Below are 21,097 nucleotides of genomic sequence, written 5' to 3' on the forward strand. Positions count from 1 at the left end.
ACAGCCAGCAAGAAGGACCTCAGTCATATCATCACAAGGAATAAAATTCTGCCAATCACCAATGAACTTGGTGGAGGGCTCTGAGTCTCAGATCAGATTACAGCCCCTGCAGACACCTGATTTCAGCCTGGGGAGCCACCCAGCAAACTATACAGATATACCATTACCTACAGAGACTGTGAGATAATACATGGCTACTGTTTTAAGCTGTAAGTTTGTGGTAAATTGTTCCACATTAATAGGAAACTAATATCACAGTCATCAACCCTATCATACCCAAAGGCCACTTTTCATAACAAATATCTTATTAGCCCCCACACTAGTCTGAAATAAAATTCATAGATTTAGAATCTACAAAGCATTTTAAACATATATTTTGAAGCCTGACCAGGTTGTGGCGCCGTGGATAGAGCGTCGGACTGGGATACCAAGGACCCAGGTTCAAAACCCTGAGGTTGCAGGTTTGAGCGCAGGCTCATCTGGCTTGAACGCGGGGTTGCTGGCTTGAGTGTGGGATCATAGACATGACCTGATGGTCGCTGGCTTGAGCCCAAAGGTCACTGGCTTGAAGCCCAAAGGTCGCTGGCTTGAGCAAGGGGTCACTCGCTCTGCTGTAGCCCCAGGTCAAGGTACATAGAACACAAGCGATGAACAATTAAGAAGCCGCAACAGGCCCTGGCCGGTTGGCTTAGCGGTAGAGCGTCGGCCTGGCATGCAGGGGACCCGGGTTCGATTCCCATTTGCTTCTCCACCCCCCCTCCTTCCTCTCTGTCTCTCTCTTCCCCTCCCGCAGCCAAGGCTCCATTGGAGCAAAGATGGCCCGGGCGCTGGGGATGGCTCTGTGGCCTCTGCCCCAGGCGCTAGAGTGGCTCTGGTCTCGGCAGAGCGACGCCCCAGAGGGGCAGAGTGTCGCCCCTGGTGGGCGTGCCGGGTGGATCCTGGTCGGGCGCATGCGGGAGTCTGTCTGACTGTCTCTCCCCGTTTCCAGCTTCAGAAAAATACAAAAAAATAAAAATAAAAATAAAAAAGAAGCCGCAACAAAGAATTGATGCTTCTCATCTCTCTCCCTTCCTGTCTGTCTGTCCCTCTCTCTGTCATGAAAAAAATAAAAAATTTAAAATATATATATATAGATATGCTATAAGGGAGAAATAAAAAGAAAATAATAATAATAATATATATGTCAACCACATTAGAAAACAAAAATGCTCCTATAAATTTTCTTCTTTTTATAATTTTTTTTAAAAAATTACATGTAAAGGGGTGACACTGACCAGTAAGAGTACACAGATTTCAGGTGAATGTCTCTATAGCATTTGAACTGTTGATTCTGTTTTCTACCCATCACCTAGATCATTTTCCGTCACCATATATTTGTCCCTAGTTACTCCCTTCCCCCCACCCCTCTCCTGTAAATTTTCAAAATGCCCTCTGGGGGGAGATTCCATTCACTGAGAACCTCTGCTTGCCAGGACAGTGTTGGCTCCAAATTGGGAGAATATCTGATCTATTGATAGTATTAACCTAGTTCTTGCTAATTTTGTTTCTTTGTATATCATTGTTGTAAAGCATGTCTTTGAAACTCACATTGGGATTATTTTTCTATCCTAACCTTTTCCAAAATGGACTTAAGAAGGTTTGAAAGCCTCATAATTCCCCTTTTCCCTCCTCCTGCTCAATTATTTAGTACTCACTGGACACATCATACTGTTCCTTGAAATTAATTTTCACAATTAAACAGACCTTTAAAGCCTCTGTTTCATTTCCCAGCTCGCATTTTTCAGATGTGAACAGAGAATCACCATCATCTAGTGGCTCATTATACACGCGATGAAATATTTCACCCCAGCTGAGAAGCTGGCCATTGTAAATACGTTTTGTTGCCTTAATCAAGATTTATGATAATATAATAATGTAATTTTTTAAAGGCCACATGCCAAAGTACTTCTTAAATTAATAAAAACACTTAGCACTTAACCCATAAGACACTAACATCATCACACAGTCCTGCAGGTGCCTATCTGCCCGTGTGCCCGGGGCTAGCAACAACTGATGGAAAGCCTGTCGCTGAGCCTATTTACTTGATTTATTTCACAGAAGCCTCTAAGCCCACATACATAATGAGTACTCACTTTGTGAGGGAAAATAAATTATTTAGCCTGGACAACCTGACAGTGTTACTATTAAGTTATTAATGCACTGGGCGAGGGAGGTCTGAATACCCTTTTTTTTTTCAGGGCCAAAAAGCAACACTATTAGCAAACAGTCACAGATTCCTAGAACCCTAGAGCTGGGAAGGACTTAAGTATCAGAACCATGGCTTTTCACAGCTACAGATGAGGAAATGGAGGTCCAAACTCATAGTCATCAGTGTCCCAGGCCCATGCTCTATTCACTGCGCCACCGCCTGTTCAGGCTGTCCTGGCTTTTGAATATAACCACTAACCCCACTCCCACACCAACTATTTGACTCCACTAGATTCCTTTGCGAATGCCACCATCTGTAAGAAAAGACCACTCTGCTGCTAACTGGAGCAATGGGTTTCCATCTGGATCTCCCAGACCTGACTAGTTCCACAGCCAGCATTAAAAACAAGAACAGCGGCCTGACCTGGCGGTGGCACAGTGAACAGGCATCAGCCTGGAGTGCTGAGGACCCAGGTTCGAAACCCTGGGGTCGCTGGCTTGAGCGTGGGATCACAGACATGACTCCCATGGTCACTGACTTGAAGCCCAAGGTCGCTGGCTTGAGCAAGGGGTCACTGGCTAGCCTGGAGCCCCCTGGTCAAGGCACATATGAGGGAGCAATCAATGAACAACTAAGGTGCCGCAACTATGAGTTGATGCTTCTCATCTCTCTCCCTGTCTGTTGCTCTCTCTCCCCTGCCACCTCTTTCTTGCCAAAAATACAAATTAAAAAACAACAAAACCAAGAACAGTGGCACCAGCATCCCAAGGAGAGAGCTGTGCAGTTCTGCACAGCTGGCACCGACCGGGAGTCTGTGAGGACAGCAGATCAGTGCAGTTCTTTCTCACCCTTGGGGACCCTCAACTTCATGCTCCAACAGGTTACTCGGCGTCCCTGCTACTCTTCCTCTGATGCCACTTGTACTCCACTAGACTATAAACTCCTCGAGGGCAGGGCCTACATCATAATGGCTGATGGAAAAATGATCAGAACTGTCTCATTCATTCAGTTCCTTGGTAAAGAATGCCATAGTACTACCACACAACAGCACAGGTTTCCGGGTAATTAACACCGGTATCAGCTGCTTTATAAAGAAATGAATTGGCCATCACAAGGGACTTATTATTTGTTACAAGGTCCTTTTTTTTTTTTTTTAAGAAAAATCATGACACACAGAAATACTGTAAAACCTGTCAAAGATTTTACTCAAGCCATTCATTAATGAAACATCAGTAAGGTATTATAATCAGTTCAAGGGAAATGTCAGAGAATATATCTACATATCTATGGTTATCGGGATCCTACAACTTCTTTACAAATAGATGCGAACTGGCCACTATCCCCGAGATGACATTAGGAGCACTCCGCTGGATGAAATCCACTCGTGTTTCCATGGACAGGGATCATCTGCATTACTATCAGTGTCCTACATTTTAGGGAGTTACAGAGTAACTCAAAGACAACTGAAAGTACAGCTAACTTGAACAGCACACTAGATGGGACAGTCAGAACCTTCTGTGCCCACTACACAGCCTTTCACAGCTTTTCATGGCCACACCCGGACGAGGATATTACGCAGCTGGTCAAGGGAATCAGCCTTTCACGTACGGATGTGGAAGAGCCTCCAAGGTGTACTGAGGAAAAAGCCAGCTGCAGGACAGTGCTGCGGGGGTGGCATTTAGGTAAGAGTAAACATAAGACTGTGCCATACACACAGAGCATTTCTGGGAAAAACATCTTTATTACTTTTAATAACCCCTAGTAGAATGGAAGTTTCCATGAATGGGAGCAGATCTTTGCTTACTGTTGCTCACCCCTCTATCCCAAATGCTGGAACAGTGCCTGGCATTTAAGTGGCATGCAATAAAAATTTGTTGAATTAATGAATCAACGGTAAGGAGGGCTGCTTCCGGGAGGAGGAAATGGGTGTCTGTGAGGTAAGGATGAATGGGAGACTGCTCTCCACTGTGTATCTCTCTGTACTTGTGAATTTGGTACCATGTCCATATATTACCTCCTTAAAAAGTGATTTTTTAAAGAAGGTAATGAGCTGATGTTACAGGGGATTTCTTAATTAAGCTGCCTTCTATCTCAAGGACTGGGCACGGTACTGAAACTACAGTATGAGTATGAGCAGGCCTATAGATCTCCAGTGTTAATATAAAGGCTCAAAAATAGCCCAACCCAGTGGTGGCGCAGTGGACAGAGCATCAAACTGAAACATAGAGGACCCAGGTTAGAGGCCCCGAGGTGTCCAACTTGAGCATGGGATCATAGACATGACCCCATGGTCACTGGCTTGAGCCCAAGGGTCGCTGGCTTGAGCCCAAGGTCACTAGCTTGAGCCCAAGGTCACTAGCTTGAGCAAGGAGTTACTTGCTCTGCTGTAGCTCCCCCCTCAAATCAAGGCACATTGAGAATGCAGCCAATGAACTAAGATGCCACAACGAAGAATTGATGCTTCTCCTCCTTCTCTCTTCCTGCCTGTCTGTTCCTCTCTCTGTTTACTCTCTCTGTCATACACCAAAAAATGAGAAATATTTAATTTATTTAGCCACTTTATAAAAGTTTGATGATGTCTACCGAAGTTGAAGATGTGCACGTCATAGGACTGAGCAATTCCACTCTATCATACCCTGAGGTAAGAAGTATTCATAAAACATGAGCAAGAATGTCATAGCTAAAACACAAAAGACCCTAGAAAGAACCCAAGTGCCTATTAGGAACAGAAAGGGTGAATAAATCATGTGGTCATGCAACAGAATACCACACAGCAGAGAAAAGGAACAAAATCAGCTGTGTGCAATATTACCAACTTAATACTAAGCTAAAGAAGTCAAATACTGAGAATATACATGTATGATTTTTTTTTTTTTTTTTTTTTTGGATTTTTCTGAAGCTGGAAACGGGGAGAGACAGACAGACTCCCACATGCGCCCGACCGGGATCCACCTGGCACGCCCACCAGGGGGCGACGCTCTGCCCACCAGGGGGCGATGCTCTGCCCTTCCGGGGCATCGCTCTGTTGTGACCAGAGCCACTCTAGCGCCTGGGGCAGAGGCCAAGGAGCCATTCCCAGCGCCTGGGCCATCTTTGCTCCAATGGAGCCTCGCTGCGGGAGGGGAAGAGAGAGACAGAGAAGAAGGACGGGGGGGGGGGGGGTGGAGAAGCAGATGGGCGCTTCTCCTGTGTGCCCTGGCCGGGAATCAAACCCGGGACTTCCACACACCAGGCCGACGCTCTACCACTGAGCCAACCGGCCAGGGCCTATACACGTATGATTTTATTTATAGGCACACCTCAGAGCTATTACGGGTTCCAGACCACTGCAATAAAGCCAGGCATAAGCTTTTTGCTGGTGCGGGCTCTTGCCTTCAATTTGTAAAAAAAATACAACATCTGTGAAGCCCAATTAAGTAAGTGCAATAAAAAGAGGGTATGACTATATATAAAGTCCAAAAATGGGCAAAGTAACCTCTAAGTGTTTAAAGTGTACACTCAGGGGATAAAACTCTCTTTTGAAACAAACAAACAAGTGACAGAAGCCGGCAGTACTTTCAGGAGAGCAGCTGGGATTGGGAGGGGGCCCCAGTCGGGCTTCCAGGAGCCTCTGAGTGGCAATAAACTGGATGTTACTTTAAAATAATTCATTAAGCTGAACACGTGTATTCCGTGTACTTCTGTATATGCTTATTATGCTGGACAACAAACAAAAGTCTAATAATGTACCGACATTCTCTGTGCAAGCTGGATCCCAGGAAGGAGGGAATACCAGTGTGTTCCGGGACCCCGGGCCACGGACCGCGTGCCTACAGGACAAGAACCGTCAATCAGAGAGAAACAGATGTCTCTCCACCTCTTCTGAGGCACCCTGCACCTGGGTCAGCTTGGTCACATTCCTCCTGCTTCTCACAGCTTGCTCCCTTCTTTCTCCACCTTGGTATTTATTTCTCTAAAAGCTCCTTCTATAACATTATATGTCCGTGATTCTCAAACTCTAGATGTATCAGAACTACCCAGAGGGCATGGTCAGAACACAGAGTTTCTAATTCAGGAGGTTGAGAATTTCCATCTAGGACAAATCCCAGGTGATTCCAATACTGTCCTAAAAGCCCTGCTAAGAATCCTAAAGCAATAATGCAGGCCAGAAACGAGGAGGATTTCGATGCAGGTAAGAGCAGCAGGGATGGGGAGGAGAAAACGGAGCTGAGGGAAGGTGGGCAGACAGAACATGGGGGGGGGGGCAAGAGAAGAGGTCGGGACACGCGGTTTTCCAGCTGAGCTCCACGCTGCGCCATCATCAGTGATGAACTGAGCAGGAGGAAGATGTAAGTGCCACCTGGTAAATTCATCTATGTCTGGGAGAGCCGGAACCAGGAAGCCTAGCAAGGAACCTACCCTAAACGGGGAAGGCAGAGGGAAGAAGGCAGATGGGAACGGGAGGAAGCGCCTGGAAGCGCTGTCAGGACGTGGAAGCAAGCAGGCGACCTCCTCGCACTGGAATTCTCTGCAGCTGTCAAAAAACACAAGAAAGATTATGAACCGAGGAGGGTGGCTTCCAGGATATATTGATAAGTATAAAAAGCAAAATGCAAAAGAACATCCATAGCACTTTTTGTGTAAAAAAATGAAAATAAACACATATCCGGTTATTTGTGCAAAAAGAAACATGGAAAAGATAAAGCAAAGATAGTGAATGGATGATCTACTGGGGGGGTAGAAACAGGGTAGAAAGAACAAAAGGAATGAGGGTGACACTCTCTGAGAATGCCTTTCTAACATCTGCAACATGTTCATATTCCATACATCCAAAAAATGACCGTAAATAAAATCAACAAAGATGGGGTAACACCTGACCAGCGGTGGCACAGTGGATAGAGTGTTGACCTCCAATGCTAAGGACCCAAGTTTGAAACCCCGAGGTCGTTGGTTTAACCAAAGGGTCACTGGCTCGGCTTACGCCTCTCCACACAAGGCACGTAGGAGAAGCAATCAATGAACAACTAAAGCGCCACAACTATGAGTTGATGCTTCTCATCTCCCTTCCTGCCTCTCTCTCTCTCTCTCTCTCTCTCTCACTCTCAGGGGGGAAAAAATGAAAGATGGAATAACATGAGAGAGTAACATGAAATAAAGAACCAGATGAACTGAACTGTATTTCAAATGAATCACAAAACCACACTGAAGGGGTTACATAACTCATGTAACTTTTGAACAAAGTATTTTGTACTATATTCCTTCAGGCTAATTTTTTTACGCTAAGCAAATACTGAACTCTAGTTAGTGGGTTTCATTTTCACAGAGGCGTAAGTGTGCCACTTCAAACCTACTTTCTGGGCACATTAGGAGCATACAAGCAAGTGAATCCGGGGTCAATAAAGGGGCAAGAGAACTATAGACAGGAAAGGCCCCGGGAGGGGTGCAGGGGAGGGTAGCAAAGAGGGACAAATACACAGTGAGGGATAATGATCTGACTTTGGGAGATGGGCACACGACACAATCAACAGTTCAAACGCTACCGAGATGTTCACCTGACACCTATGTACTCTTATTGATCAATCACCCCAGCAAATTTAATTTCTAAACTAAAAAATATATATATAAAAAGGGGAATAGACATAATAAACCTTGTGGTGTAGAAATGGAACTGGAAGCATCAGTGCAAGTTCACAAGTGTAACACAGATGGAGATACACATAGACATCGACGGGGCACAAATACACACACATACACACACCTATGTTTGCTGAGAGGGCCCAGAAGCAATGATACATCCCTAAAGCCGGGAGCACACCCAGCACTGAGACTTCCATTTCTCAGTACAGTTTCCCACTAAGGGTTCTCTGGAGCTGATTCCAGGAAAGGGGCAGGGAAAAAACAGGATGAACCTGAACTATCTCATTGTACCAGAAAATAAGGAATAATGGGGAAACATCAGAAAGACATCAGTCAGCTGAAAGGGTTTCACTGGTTGAGTATGAAACAATTTGAGTAAAGGAAATAAATACTTATAAAATTATTTGTAAAGATTTATAACCCACTGGATAACATAAGAATCTGTGAGTTCATAGTGATATTAATTACTTAATGGGGGAAGTAAACTAATAAATGTAGAACGAATGACAGAATTAGAAAATATTCATTTGGCAAAATTTTTAAGTTGATTTAGAGAAAGAGAGAGAAACATCCACTTGTGGCTCCACTTATTTATGCATTCATTGGTTAATTTTTGTGTGTGCCCTGGGGATCAAAACCACAACCTGATGTATCGGGACAACACTGTAACCAACTGAGCTACCCGGCCAGGGCACATTTGGTAAAACTGATTGAGGCAAGAATCTTCAATAGACCCTAAAACTCTTGGCTGAAAGTTTAAGGAGTAACAACAGGCTATTTATACAGTCTCGAAGTGATTTCCCCAAAAGGCACATCACTTACTAAGGAAAACTGTAACTTTACCACGAAGAAACCAGGCAGAATCCATCTTAACTGAATAATCTTAAATTAACATCACTGCCCTCCTAAACTGACATGCTGAGAAAACCACACTGCATTTGTGGTATTCCACCAGAATGCATTAACATGGATCTAATCATCAGGAAACACCAGACAAACCTCAAGTGAGGGCCATTCTATTTAAAAAAACAAAGCACTGGACTATCCTCTTAAAAACTGTCAACATCTCACAGACAAGGATTGCGGAACTGTTTAAGATAAAGTAGAGCAAACGAAAACCAACTGAAGACATACTGTGTAAACGGGTTTTTATTTTGTTTTAGGGTGTTGGGTTTTCGTTGTTTCTATAAAGGACATTCATGCATAAGCCAATAGGGACAAGGCCAGTAGATTACATAATAGTATTGCATTGATGCTAAGTTCCTGATTTTGAGGATTACGAGGTGGTTAGTGAAAACATGCTTGTTTAGGAAATGCACCCCAAAGGACTGGGATAAAAGAGCACTATATCTGCAACTTATTCCTGAATAGCGTGTGTGTGTGTGTGTGTGTGTGTGTGTGTGTGTATAAAGAGAAATAGAAATGGGAAAAACAAATATGGTCCGGTGCTAACATTTGGGGGGCATGGTGATGGTTATGTGAGATAATTCTTTTCTATTTAAAATTAGGTTAAAACTAAAAGTTAGAAGGAAAAAGTGAGCAGGTAATTGATACTTGTGGGAGGACGGTGAAGTCAAGATCTGGTTAGCATTTAAAGAAATAAAGTGCTGAAATATAAACCTAACTGTGATGTATTCTGAAAAGTTTCCCAGACAAAACCAACTGTGTTCCATACACACTCTCTAAAAATGAGATTTAGAATAAAATGGATCTACTTTAGGACCTCACTCAAGAAGAGTTTCTAAAGCACACAACGAACTTTTTGTTTTGTTCTGTTTCTTAACTAGAGAGACAAAGACAGACAGACAGGAAGGGAGAGAGATGAGAAGCATCAACTTGTAGTTACGGCCCCTTAGATGTTCACTGATTGCTTCTCATATGTGCCTTGACCGCGGGGCTCCAGCTGAGCCAGTGACTCCTCAGTTAAGCTAGTGAGTGACCTTGGGCTCAAGCTAGTGACTATGGGCTTCAAGCCAGAGACTGTGGACTTCAAGCCAGTGACCTCTAGGCTCAAGACAGCGACTCTGGAATCATGTCAATGATTCCACACTGAAGCCATGACCTTAGGGTTTTGAAGCTGGGACCTCAGCATCCCAGCTTGAAGTTTTTTATTCACTGCACCACCACCAGTCAAGTTCCAAAGGTCTTTAACCTAAGTTAACAAACTCATTTAAGCCATGTAACCCAAGGTCATTGTGCTACATGGAAGCTGAAACGCATGCTTTCAGACAATGGTTAAGCAAGTACTTCTCTTCTAAAAGTTTGGAAGGTAAATTAATTTACCTAGAAATGTTTGGCTCTATTTAAGACTAATTATGGAAACTATTAAATAAGTGTAAATAAAATTATACCAGAATAAACACAAGAAATAAGATAGAATTGAAAGCACTCTAGCTGTATTAGAACTAAAGCTAATGGAATAGATGCAAAATTTCAAGAAATCACCAACAAATCTGTAACTTATAAAAACTTGCTTTCAGATTTAGAAACCACTACCTTTTCTTCAGAGCATTTCCAGAAAATACAGTGAATACATAGTCAGAAAAATTACAACATGTGCTGCAACAGAGAACCAATTTCATCTAAGGATATAGTTTCATATGACAAAGGATTTATGATTTTTTAAAAATATATCTACAAATTCTTTGACAAAACCCATCTCCGTGCAAAAAAGGTGGAGCCTAGTTGCCTTCCATTGAGAGTGGGGGGGCCTCAGTGACTCATTCATAACAATATAGCAGAAGTGGCAGTGTGTGTACTCACGATAGGACACATGAGGCATGCGGTTTCCTCTCTTGCAACCCTTGCTCTGATAAAGCCAGCTGACATGTTGTGAGGACACTCACAGCACTGGCAAAGACCTAAGACCTCATGCCCACAGCCACGGAGGACACCACCTTAGAAGCAGATCCTCCGGCCCCAGACAGGCCTTCAGATGACGCTGCAGCGCTGGTTATCAGAAAGCTGAGCCGGACCACCCAGCTAAGCTGCAACTGAACTCCTGACCCACCCAAATGGTTCAATAAGAGGTGTTTGTTGCTTTAAGCTGCTAAACTGTACAGTAATTTGTTACATAGTAATGATAACTAATACAGGATTTAATATTTATCTATTTGTATAATTATAATCATATAGAAACATTTATTGTGAAAAAGACGATGCTTTACCAAGGTAATTACAGTTGGCCCTTGAATGACACAGAGGTTAGGGGCCTCTCTCTATGCTGTTGAAAGTCCACATACAACTTCTGACTTCCCCACAACTTAACTGCAGTCCCTTGGTATCCATGGGGGATTAGCTCCAGGACCCCTGTGGACACCAAAACCCTCGGGTGCTTGAGTCCCTGGCATAGCCCAGTGCACACCAATCATTCCAGTCAGTCCTCGCATCCACAGGCTCCCAACCGCAGGTCAGAAGTACTGTGGAAGGACAGGGGGTTAGCTGGGAACTCAAGCACACGTTGTTTGGGGCGAGGAGCAAGGTATTTTTCAGTAAGTGATTAAAGAAGAGTTCTGAATTTACTATCATGTTATTAGCTTGGAAAAACACAGTTCCTCCTCTAGAATATTTTGCATCTACACTTAGAGAAGTGTGAAATCGTAACCTTTATGCAAACTCTCTCACCAGCCAATTTTAATAGGTTGGGTCATATACAACATGTCTTCACAGGACAAACAGCATCAGGCCCTTTTAACATCCTCCTCCATTTCTCTGCTATCCCTGACAATATTATCAAATTGTCTTCGATCCATTTTATTAACATTTTAACTTCCTCCAGTAACTTTTCCCAAGTCAGCAGAAACAAGAATTCCCTGAGTTCTTCTGCAGGGCACTGCATGCCCAGGCCCCAAGATGAGACCAGGCGCTAAGCTGCAGCTGAAGTCCTGACCCACCTCGCTGGCCATCTGTTCTCCCCGTTCTGAGTCTCCTCGTTAGTAAAATGGGGATCATATCCAATTTACAAGGTTGCTATTAGAAGGGTTAAGTGACATATAGAAAAGGCCTATCATAATGTATCTACTCGATAAACAGCAGACAGTTGTTAATGACCTTTCTGCTTACGTGTATCATAAGCACATTTCCCAAATCAAGAAAATAAGGGCCCAGACTGCCAGGATATTTTTTTGTATTATACAGCGAGTGCAAAAGGCTGCCTAGGAGATTAATGTGGATTTATGACATGTTTAATTCCTGGAACATTATAGGAACTTATGAGATAAAGTCAAAACTGAACACACAGGCACTCACAAGCATCGGGGAACCTAGTCTGTGATCAAATTTACATAACACTTACATTCTATATCATACTGTAAATACGTTTTTAACTCCTCTACCAAAGTACACATTCTTTGATTTCTTAAAAAATGTTGTCTATCTCTGTATTTTTTCATTGCTCCTTGCATACATAAGGCTGAATGAATTTAACTTCAAGTCTTTGGTATCTGTACATATCCATATATATATATATATGCACACACACATCTATATATATTTTATATATATATTTTTTTGACAGAGACAGGGAGTTAGAGAAAGGGACAGACAGGAAGAAAGAGAGATGAGAAGCATCAATTCTTCACTGGGGCACCTTAGCTGTTCATCAATTGCTTTCTCTTATGTGCCTTCACGGGGGGGGGGGGGGCTACAGCAGAGCAAGTAACCCCTTGCTCAAGCCAGCAGCAACCTTGTGCTCAAGCCAGCGAGAGATCTTGGGCTTCAAGCCAGCAACCATGGGGTCATGTCTATGATCCCACGCTCAAGACAGCAACCCTGCGCTCCAGCTGGTGAGCCCACGCTCAAGCTGGAGACCTTAGGGTTTCGAACCTGGGTCATCTGCAACCTAGTCCCACGCTCTATCCATTGCGCCACCATCTGGTCAGCCCTTCAATATATTCTTAAACTCAGGCATCAGATCTCAGATCTCCCCAACAATGAGTGCGCACACTCATGCGGACAGTATCGCACCCCCTAACAAAAGCTAGAGCTAGATGCCCAGAGCGACAACCATTTCTTTGTGCCAAGCCCTGGGCACAGCATCTGACACATAGTAAATACGTCAGGAGTGTTAGCAGAAAGAATATATGCTAGGGAACAAGAGGCCAAGCACAAGAAGCCCTTTGGGTATTTCCGAGGCATGCTCCAGAACCACTCTAAGTTTGGTTTACATGTTAATTCCCAAAAGTTCCATCCTTTGTCCTTCTCAGTTCTCACTCTCCTCTTCGACTGTAACTATTACGCCTACTACTAGCAACAGCTGTCATTTATTAAGCATTTATGAGCGAGGCATTGTGCTAATCATTGTGCACATGCTACCTTACTCTCCACAACAATTCTCAAGTATATTAGCCCCCACATTTCAGAAGAAATCTAGGCTTAGAGATGTTAAGTAACTTGGCCAGGGTCACCCAATCCAACCAAGTAAGTAGCATAACAAAGATCTGACCTTGGGTTTTCCTGGCTCCCAAGTCCACAGCCCTAACCCCAAAGGTACTCCTTCTACCGCCTCAGAGGCCCTCACTTACATTACAATTATTCCTAAACTGTATCTGGAGTAGAATTTCCAATCAGGTAGTGGGTCTCATTAAACTCCAAGCAGGAACCTTAAAATCAACATGCCATCATTTCTTCTCTCCACTGCAAGTCTGTTCCTCCTCCTGTGTGTCCCAATTGAATGTCATCGTAATCACCGGTTACTCAAACGAGACAAGTCTTCTCTGACTTCTCACTCTCACTTCTGGATGGTCATACCTTTAGAGATTGCAATCTCTAAATTTCTGCTACCATCCATTCACTCCCAAGGTCCCTCTTCAGGCTCCAGCATCTCTCACCTATATCCTACTGGTCTCCACTCTAATGCGATCTGCATATGAACTACCAGCTAACTTACTGGTAAGATTTGTTTACCTTCCGAGGAGCTACACTGCCAACAGGGATGTGAGGGTGAAAGGGAGAAGTCCAAGCGTTTTAAAATGGAATAGAATGCAAGGCTAGTACATTATCCACATTTCAATGAATGTGAAACCACATAAACAAAAATAGAGAATAAAAATCGTATGATTTCAATAGGTGCAGAAAAAGCATCTGAGAAAATCCAGCACCCATCTATGTTAAAAACTCTCACTACAGTGGGAATATAGGAAGCATACCTCAACATAATACAGGACATACATGACAAATCCACAGCCATTATCATGCTCAATGAGCAAAAACTACAAGCATTTCCCTTAAGACAGGAACAAGACAGGGATGTCCACTTTCATCACTCTTATTCAACATAGTACTGGAAGTCCTAGCCACAGCAATCAGACAAAAAGAAGAAATTTTTTTAAAAATCCAAATTGTAAAGGAAGAAGTAAAACTGTTATTATTTGCAGATGATATGATACTAAAGAGAAAGAGAACCAAAAAAAATCCACAAATAAACCGATTTAGTCAAATAGCTAAATACAAAGTAAATATCTAGAAGTCAGTTGCATTTCTATACACCAATAATGAACTATCAGAAAGGCACACTAAGAAAACAATCCCATTCACAACTGCATCAAAAAAATAAAAATAAAATACCTAGGATAAATTTAACCAAGGATGTAAAGACCTGTACTGAAAAAATTATAAGATGGCCCTGGCCAATTGGCTCAGTAGTAGAGTGTCAGCTTGGCATATAAAAGTCCCAGGTTCAATTCCCAATCAGGGCACACAGGAGAAGCAACCACCTGCTTTTCCTCCTCTCCCTCTCCCCTTCTCTTTCTCTCTCTCTCTCTCTCTCTCTCTCTCTCTAGCTTTCTCTTCTCCTCTCGCTGCCATGGCTCAGTTGGAATAAGCTGGCCCCGGGTGCTAAGGATGGCTCCATGGCCTCGACTCAAGCACTAAAATAGCTTGGTTGCTGACCAACGGACCAATGGCCCCAGGTGGAAAGAGCATCATCATGGTAGGGGAGATTGCTAGTGAATCCCAGTTGGGTGCATGTGGGAGTCTGTTTCTCTGCCTCCCCACTTCTCACTTAAGAAAATTTTTTTTTAATTTTAAGACACTAAAGAAAGAAATTGGAGAAGCACAAATACGTGGAAGCATATACCATGGTCATGGACAGTTAGAATTAACATCATTAAAATGTGCATACTGCCCAAAGCAATCTACAGATTTTAACATTATTCCTATCAAGATAACAATGGCGTATTTCACAAAACTAGAATATTCCAAAAATTTATATGGAACCACAAAAGACCCCAAATAACCACAGCAATCTTGGGGGGAAAAACAAAGTTGGAAGAATCATGCTATGGGATATCAAACTATACCACAAAGCCATAGTAATCAAAACAGCATGGTACTGGCATAAAAACAGATATAATAGTAATCAAAACAGCATGGTACTGGCATAAAAACAGATATATAGATCAATGGAACAGATTAGAGAGCCCAGAAATAAACCCACAACTTTATGGTCAATTAATATTTGATTAAAAAGGCAAGAACATACCATGGGGTAAAGACAGTCTTGTAAATATTGAACAGATATGTGCAAAAAAATGAAACTACACCGCCTTCTTACACCACACACAAGAATAAATTCAAAATGGATTAAAGACTTAAATGTTAGACTCAAAACCATAAAAATCCTGGAAGAAAAGAGAGGCAGTAAAATCTAGGACATTCCGTGTAGCAATATTTTTTCTGATATACCTCCTCAGGCGAAGGAAACAAAAGTGCAATAAACAAATGGAACTACATCAAACTAAAAAGTTTTTGCACATGACAGAAAACCAACCCACTGCATGGGAGAACATATTCACTAATGATATATCTCAAAAGCAGTTAATACCCAAAGATTATAAAGAACTTATATACAACTCAACATCAAAAAAATCAAACAATCCAGTTTAAAAATGAGCAAAGGACCTCAATAGACACTTCTTTGGAGAAAAGGACATACAGATGGCCAATAGTATTATGAAAAGATGCTCAGTTACTAATCATCAGAGAAATGCAAATTAAAACCACGAGATATCTGCCTGACCTGTGATGGTGCAGTGGATAGAGCGTCAACCTGGAAACGCTGAGGTTGCCAGTTCAAAACCCTGGGCTTACCTGGTCAAGGCACATATGGGAGTTGATGCTTCCTACTCCTCCCCCCCTTCTCTCTCTCTCTTTCTCTCTCTATCTCTCCTCTCTATAATGAATAAATAAAATCTTAAAAAAAAAAAAACCCACGAGATATCGACTCACATCTGTTAGAATGGCTACCATCAATAAATCAACAAACAAGCGTTGGCTAGGATGTGAAGGAAAGGGAACCCTGAAGTACTCTTGGAGGAAATGCAGGTTGGTACAGCCACTATGGAAAGCAGTATGCAGTTACCTCAAAAAAAAAAATTAAAAATAGAACTGCCTTATGACCCACTGATTCCACTGCTGGGAATATATCCAAAGAACCCCAAACACTAATTCAAAAGAATATGTGCACCCCTATGCTCACTGCAGCCTTATTTACAATACCAAGATTGAGAGCAGCCCCAGTGCCCATCAGGAGATGGCTGGACAAGAAAGCTGTGCTACGTTTACACAAAAGACTACCACTCAGCCATAAAAAAGAAGGAAATCTGACCTTCTGCAACAGCATGGATGCACTTGGAGCATATCACGCTAAGTGAAATAAGCCAGTCAGAGAAAGACAAGTACCATAGGATTTCACTTCTTTGAGCAATCTAATGAACAAAATAAACTCACAAATAAAAGAGAAGCAGACTTATAGAGAGACCAGAATGACAGCTGTCAGAGAGGAAGGGCTTGGGGGCTGGGTGAGAAAAGTGAAGGGATTAAGAAGAAAAAGACCTCAGTCACAAACAACAGGAAGCAGGGGGGCAGACAGAAGAGGGTCAAGAGGAGATAAAACGTTGACTTGGGGCTGTGAACACACAATACAAGAGACAGATGATGTGTTATAGAGCTGTACACCCAAAACCTATGTAATTTTATTAAGCAATGTCACCCCAATAAATTCAATTAAAAAAAAGGGAATGAAAAAAAAACCCCATAATTTGGCTCCAACCAAACCTTTCCCGTCTCATCTCTCCTGCTGTACAACAAGCCTACAAGGAACAACTCAAGATTTTCCAAAACCTTACTCAATTTTAGTCTTCGGCAACTGGTTTATGCTCTCCCCTCTGCCTGGAATGCTTGTATCCCCTTTTACATGTGGCTAAATTCTACTCAACCTTCAGGGCTAAGTTAGTTCCTCTTCTCTTTAAAGCCTTCCCTGACTCTATCAGTAGTTCCCCTGCCGGAGTGATCTACTCCCTTAGCATTTTATTCATTCCAAGAGTGATTACCTCACCATACCATAACATGGTTAGTGGTTTGTCTCCTTGGACAAGTGTTTAGTATCTCAGGAGTATTCTGTCTTATTCTTTGTCTTCCCAGCACCCAACACACTGCTCAGCCACAGCCAGCACCCAATGAATATTTGCTGAGTTGTTAAATAATGCAACATTTACTGTTGCAACTTTACACAACTTCGGTTAACAATTCAATTTCAGCTTTACACACCATTCAAAATAATTTTCACATAGCAACAAAAGATCTTGTGAAGACCAAATATTCAATATTTACCAGCAACATCTTTAATTTCCTCAAATCTTTCTGTCAATATTTTTGAGTATTCGTTTCAACTGCTTTCCTTTCCCAGCTAATGTTATTTGTATATATATTTTTGCAGGATCAGCAGTAACTGCAAACCTCACAGGCCACAATAAGAGATAATCCCAAGCAAAACTGTGTCACTGAGAGTGGCTGGATAATTGCTCTGGGTACATCATTTCAGTAAATTTTCAATGGAATGGCCCAAGCACATCAGGTAGATTTTAGAAATGGGGACATGTTCTGATGACTTCACACATAAGATACACATTAGTGAAGCATTTATTTAAGTAGGTGATGGATATCAGAAGTAAACAACAACCTGATGCTGTCAACTAGAATAGCTTTTCCTTTTAAGTAAGGATAACACTTATTCTTGTTTAAGACTCTACTCTGAGCAGCATAACCCCCCACCCACCCAGCAAGCAGACTCTACCTTCTATCAGTGGAATGCTGATAAGCCCGCCTGAGCCTTAACACTTTCCCTTCCCACACTACTAAACCTTCTCTCTCCAATATTCCCCTATCAGAGACCTTCTGTCCACTCACCCAAGTGTCTCCTCAATATATCCCCCAACAACCAAATTCACACTATTTTCTCAATACCTGATTTCTTATCTCTTCCTGCCGTGAACCTGCGCAGCTAATAATTCCAGATCCTGAGTGGGGATGGCACGGAATTTAGAAAATTGGCTTAAAGAGAAACAGGATGGGCTTGGGAGGCCTCTGCAATGCCTTCTGCTTGCCAGAGACCGAGAGCCCCAGTCTGCTTTATTATATAGTGTAGGAAATTAAAGTCTTTAAGCCAGTATACAAATAAGGAAGTCTCTGATACAAAACCACTTATCTGACGCATAAATGGGATTCCTCATAAGAGTGCACCACCCCACATCATGCAACAGTCAAGGGTGTGGGGAAAAGCTTAGTGTTGAGAAGATCTTAGTATTTGAAGGGTGGGAAAGGCTTAGTCTTAAACTAAGCCTTAGGCTATAAGGACTTTGCCAGCTTACAGCCTGTCTCCCACATCTTCTCTAATTCAAATGTTACACTTCTTTGAAAGATCATCTCAAATTTTACCTCTTCCAAAGTGTTCACGAACTCAGCCCACCATAAGTGTTACCTTTTCTAAATTTCTACACTTTAAGTATAGCAGCTCATGGCCCTGGACCGTTCACTCAGTGGATAGAGCGTGGGCCTGGATCGATTCCCAGTCAGGACATACAAGAAAAGTGACCATCTGCTTCTCTTCTCCTCCCTCTCCTCCTTTTCTCTCTCTTCCCCTCCCGCAGTCAGTGGCTCAGATTGATTTCAGCGTGGCCCCTGGCATTGAGGATAGATGGGTTGATTCGAGCATCCGCCTTAGACGGTGGTGGCCAGATTCCCAGCCGAGGTGCTTGTGGGAGTCTGTCTCACTATCTCCCCTCTTCTCACTTAAAAAGGAAGAAAGTATAGCAGCGCACAAAGCAGTTGTTTACAAACCACCCCATCTGGTTTCATAAACCACCTTTATACATATGCTTTATTTTCCTAGTTAGGCTGTCCGCTCTTAAAGAAAATAAAAAGCCAGGTCTTCTATGTCATTTGAAATCCCACAATCTCCTCCGTGTCGCATAATACTGGGCAGAGGGGCACATGTATTAACTACTTGAAGGACTGAACTATAGTAAACGTTTGCTATACACCCCTTCTACAGTGTGATATAAAACAAGTATCTCTTGGTTACCTTCTCTTTTGGTACTGAAGATACAGCCATGACATAACGCAACTCCTGTCCTAAGAGCTACATTCCAGAGAGCAAGAGACCTTGAATTTTGAGTATTCGGGCAACATACTTTACAGATCCTCAGTTATGAAACTGAAACAACGAATTTTAGAGCTGAATGAAAAGTTAGAAATAGTTTTCTTGCACAAATCATGATTAAATTTTAGTACAGTCTGTTTTTCTACCGGTGCTAGGCATTGCCTTAATCAACAGTCCGAAGAGACAGACTTCTCTCTACCTCCAGTTCTCCTTTGTCCCGGGGATGGTGACAACAGTCCATAGGGACCTTGAGAAGTCCGGCGCTCTGGGAACCCCAGCCTGATGGTTTGCTGCACCCTTACCCTCAGGATTGTCGTCCGTGGGCACTTTCCAGCCCAGGTGTTGAACAGAGCCTGTTACTTTTACCTAGTAAATAGCAAGCCTGTACTACTTTTAAGGAAAACAAAACAGGGGCCTCCATTCCGGGAAACAAAACAGCTGATTTGAGTCTATGAGGAAGGACTGAAGATAGATATATCCGCCCCCTTGGCCTCAAAATCGGCAGCAACTATGTGATAAAATGCCCAGAGCAGACAGTTGGCGAGTGCATCAAGCACGTGCACAGACATGTTAAGTTGGAAACTAGGCAACAGGCTGGCAGCCCCTATCGCTACTGACAGATCGCCCTCCCCAGGTCGTGGGTGTGTCCGACGCCGCACGCAGGCACTGATTCACAATTCTCCACTTAACCGCCGGCTCCCCCCACCCAGCCCCGCCAGGGCAGGGGCGCTGAAGGCCCAGCAGTGCCCAACTTTCCGAACCCCAACGCCAGCGTCCCCGGTCCCAGCTCCCCTCGGTCTCGGGCAACCTCGTCTCCTCGCAGGAAAAGAGGCTGCTCTGGGAACCCGGGCTTCTGATCCAACTCAATCTGGGCGACAGGAAGAGCCCCCCCAACGCCCCCGGGTACCTACTTCTCACTGCACCTTTCAGAACTACAGTTTCCGCCAGCCCCTCGCGGCCGCCTCCCAGAGCGCGGGCGTACCGAAACTGACCCTCGTCAGCCCCCGTTCCGGGAGAAAGCAGCGGGGGGCGTGGAGTGGTGCGCGCGCACGGGAGTGGCGGGGGAGGGCGCGCGTCCCCGCGCCCGGACCCGCGCAGCAGGTGCGACCAGGCCCCACCTCCCCAGAGAAGCCCCGGCTACTCACCCCGGCGATGTTCCTCTGCGACCTAGCTGCGGGCTCAGAAGCCTCCTCGGCCTGCTCTTCAAACCCCTCGTAGCCACTACCCCCTTGGCCGCAGCCGTCGCCGCCGTCCTCGCCGCCGCGGCGCTCGCTCGCTCTCACGCACACCGCCGTGCCCGCGCACGCGCTCCGGCGCGCTGGCGTCACTTAGCAACCGATCGGCGGCGGATGGGCGGGATCCGAGATTTGATTGCCCCCAGGTCACCTCGGGTGGATTTTGCGGCTTTCCTCCACTCTCCCGACCCTTCTGCTCTCCGCAGCCAGGGCGTCCCAGAGTGTGGCTGCCCTATTGACACCTGGCTCCGGGTGAGTCACGTCATCACACGTCACTGTATGGCGTCACCGTATTCGTCACTGCGATGGAAAGGTCCAGTTTTATTGCCGCCGCGAGTTTACCCTGCGCCCTTGCTGGCGAGAGCTAATGGCCTCGTCCAGACTGGCGTGGACCCCATAGGCGACTTCTGCGAAGTGCGGGAAGGTTCTCAAAGGAGTAAAGCCCAAAATGGCTGAGTGCGCGCTTAATGTGGAAGACTGCTGAGGGACACTCGTTAACTCAGAGCGGGGAGGGGGGCGGGTGATTTACAGACCTTGAATTCCCCTGACTCTGTTTCCTCTTTCCGTAAATAGGGATAACAGTAACCCATTCAGCCTACATTGGAGAGTTGTGAGGCTAAA

At 44.0% G+C, this 21,097-nt stretch overlaps 1 protein-coding gene across 3 annotated transcripts in view; it reads right to left on the reverse strand.

The window, feature by feature from the left end:
• The window catches only part of BTBD9 (BTB domain containing 9), a 448,341-nt gene extending 427,802 nt beyond the window's left edge, over nucleotides 1-20,539 (reverse strand). The window contains exon 1 of one of the 3 annotated variants that reach the window (XM_066240405.1): nucleotides 20,387-20,538. The gene's annotated coding sequence lies outside the window, so the exon portion shown is untranslated. Of the gene's footprint in view, nucleotides 1-20,152; nucleotides 20,246-20,386 lie in introns of those variants that run through there. The other 2 variants (XM_066240497.1, XM_066240592.1) reach the window with 2 other exon arrangements.
• Nucleotides 20,540-21,097: the final 558 nt, after the last annotated feature.

This window comes from Saccopteryx bilineata, chromosome 1 (genome assembly GCF_036850765.1).
Source record: "Saccopteryx bilineata isolate mSacBil1 chromosome 1, mSacBil1_pri_phased_curated, whole genome shotgun sequence".
In the NCBI taxonomy this organism is placed as follows: Eukaryota; Metazoa; Chordata; class Mammalia; order Chiroptera; family Emballonuridae; genus Saccopteryx; species Saccopteryx bilineata.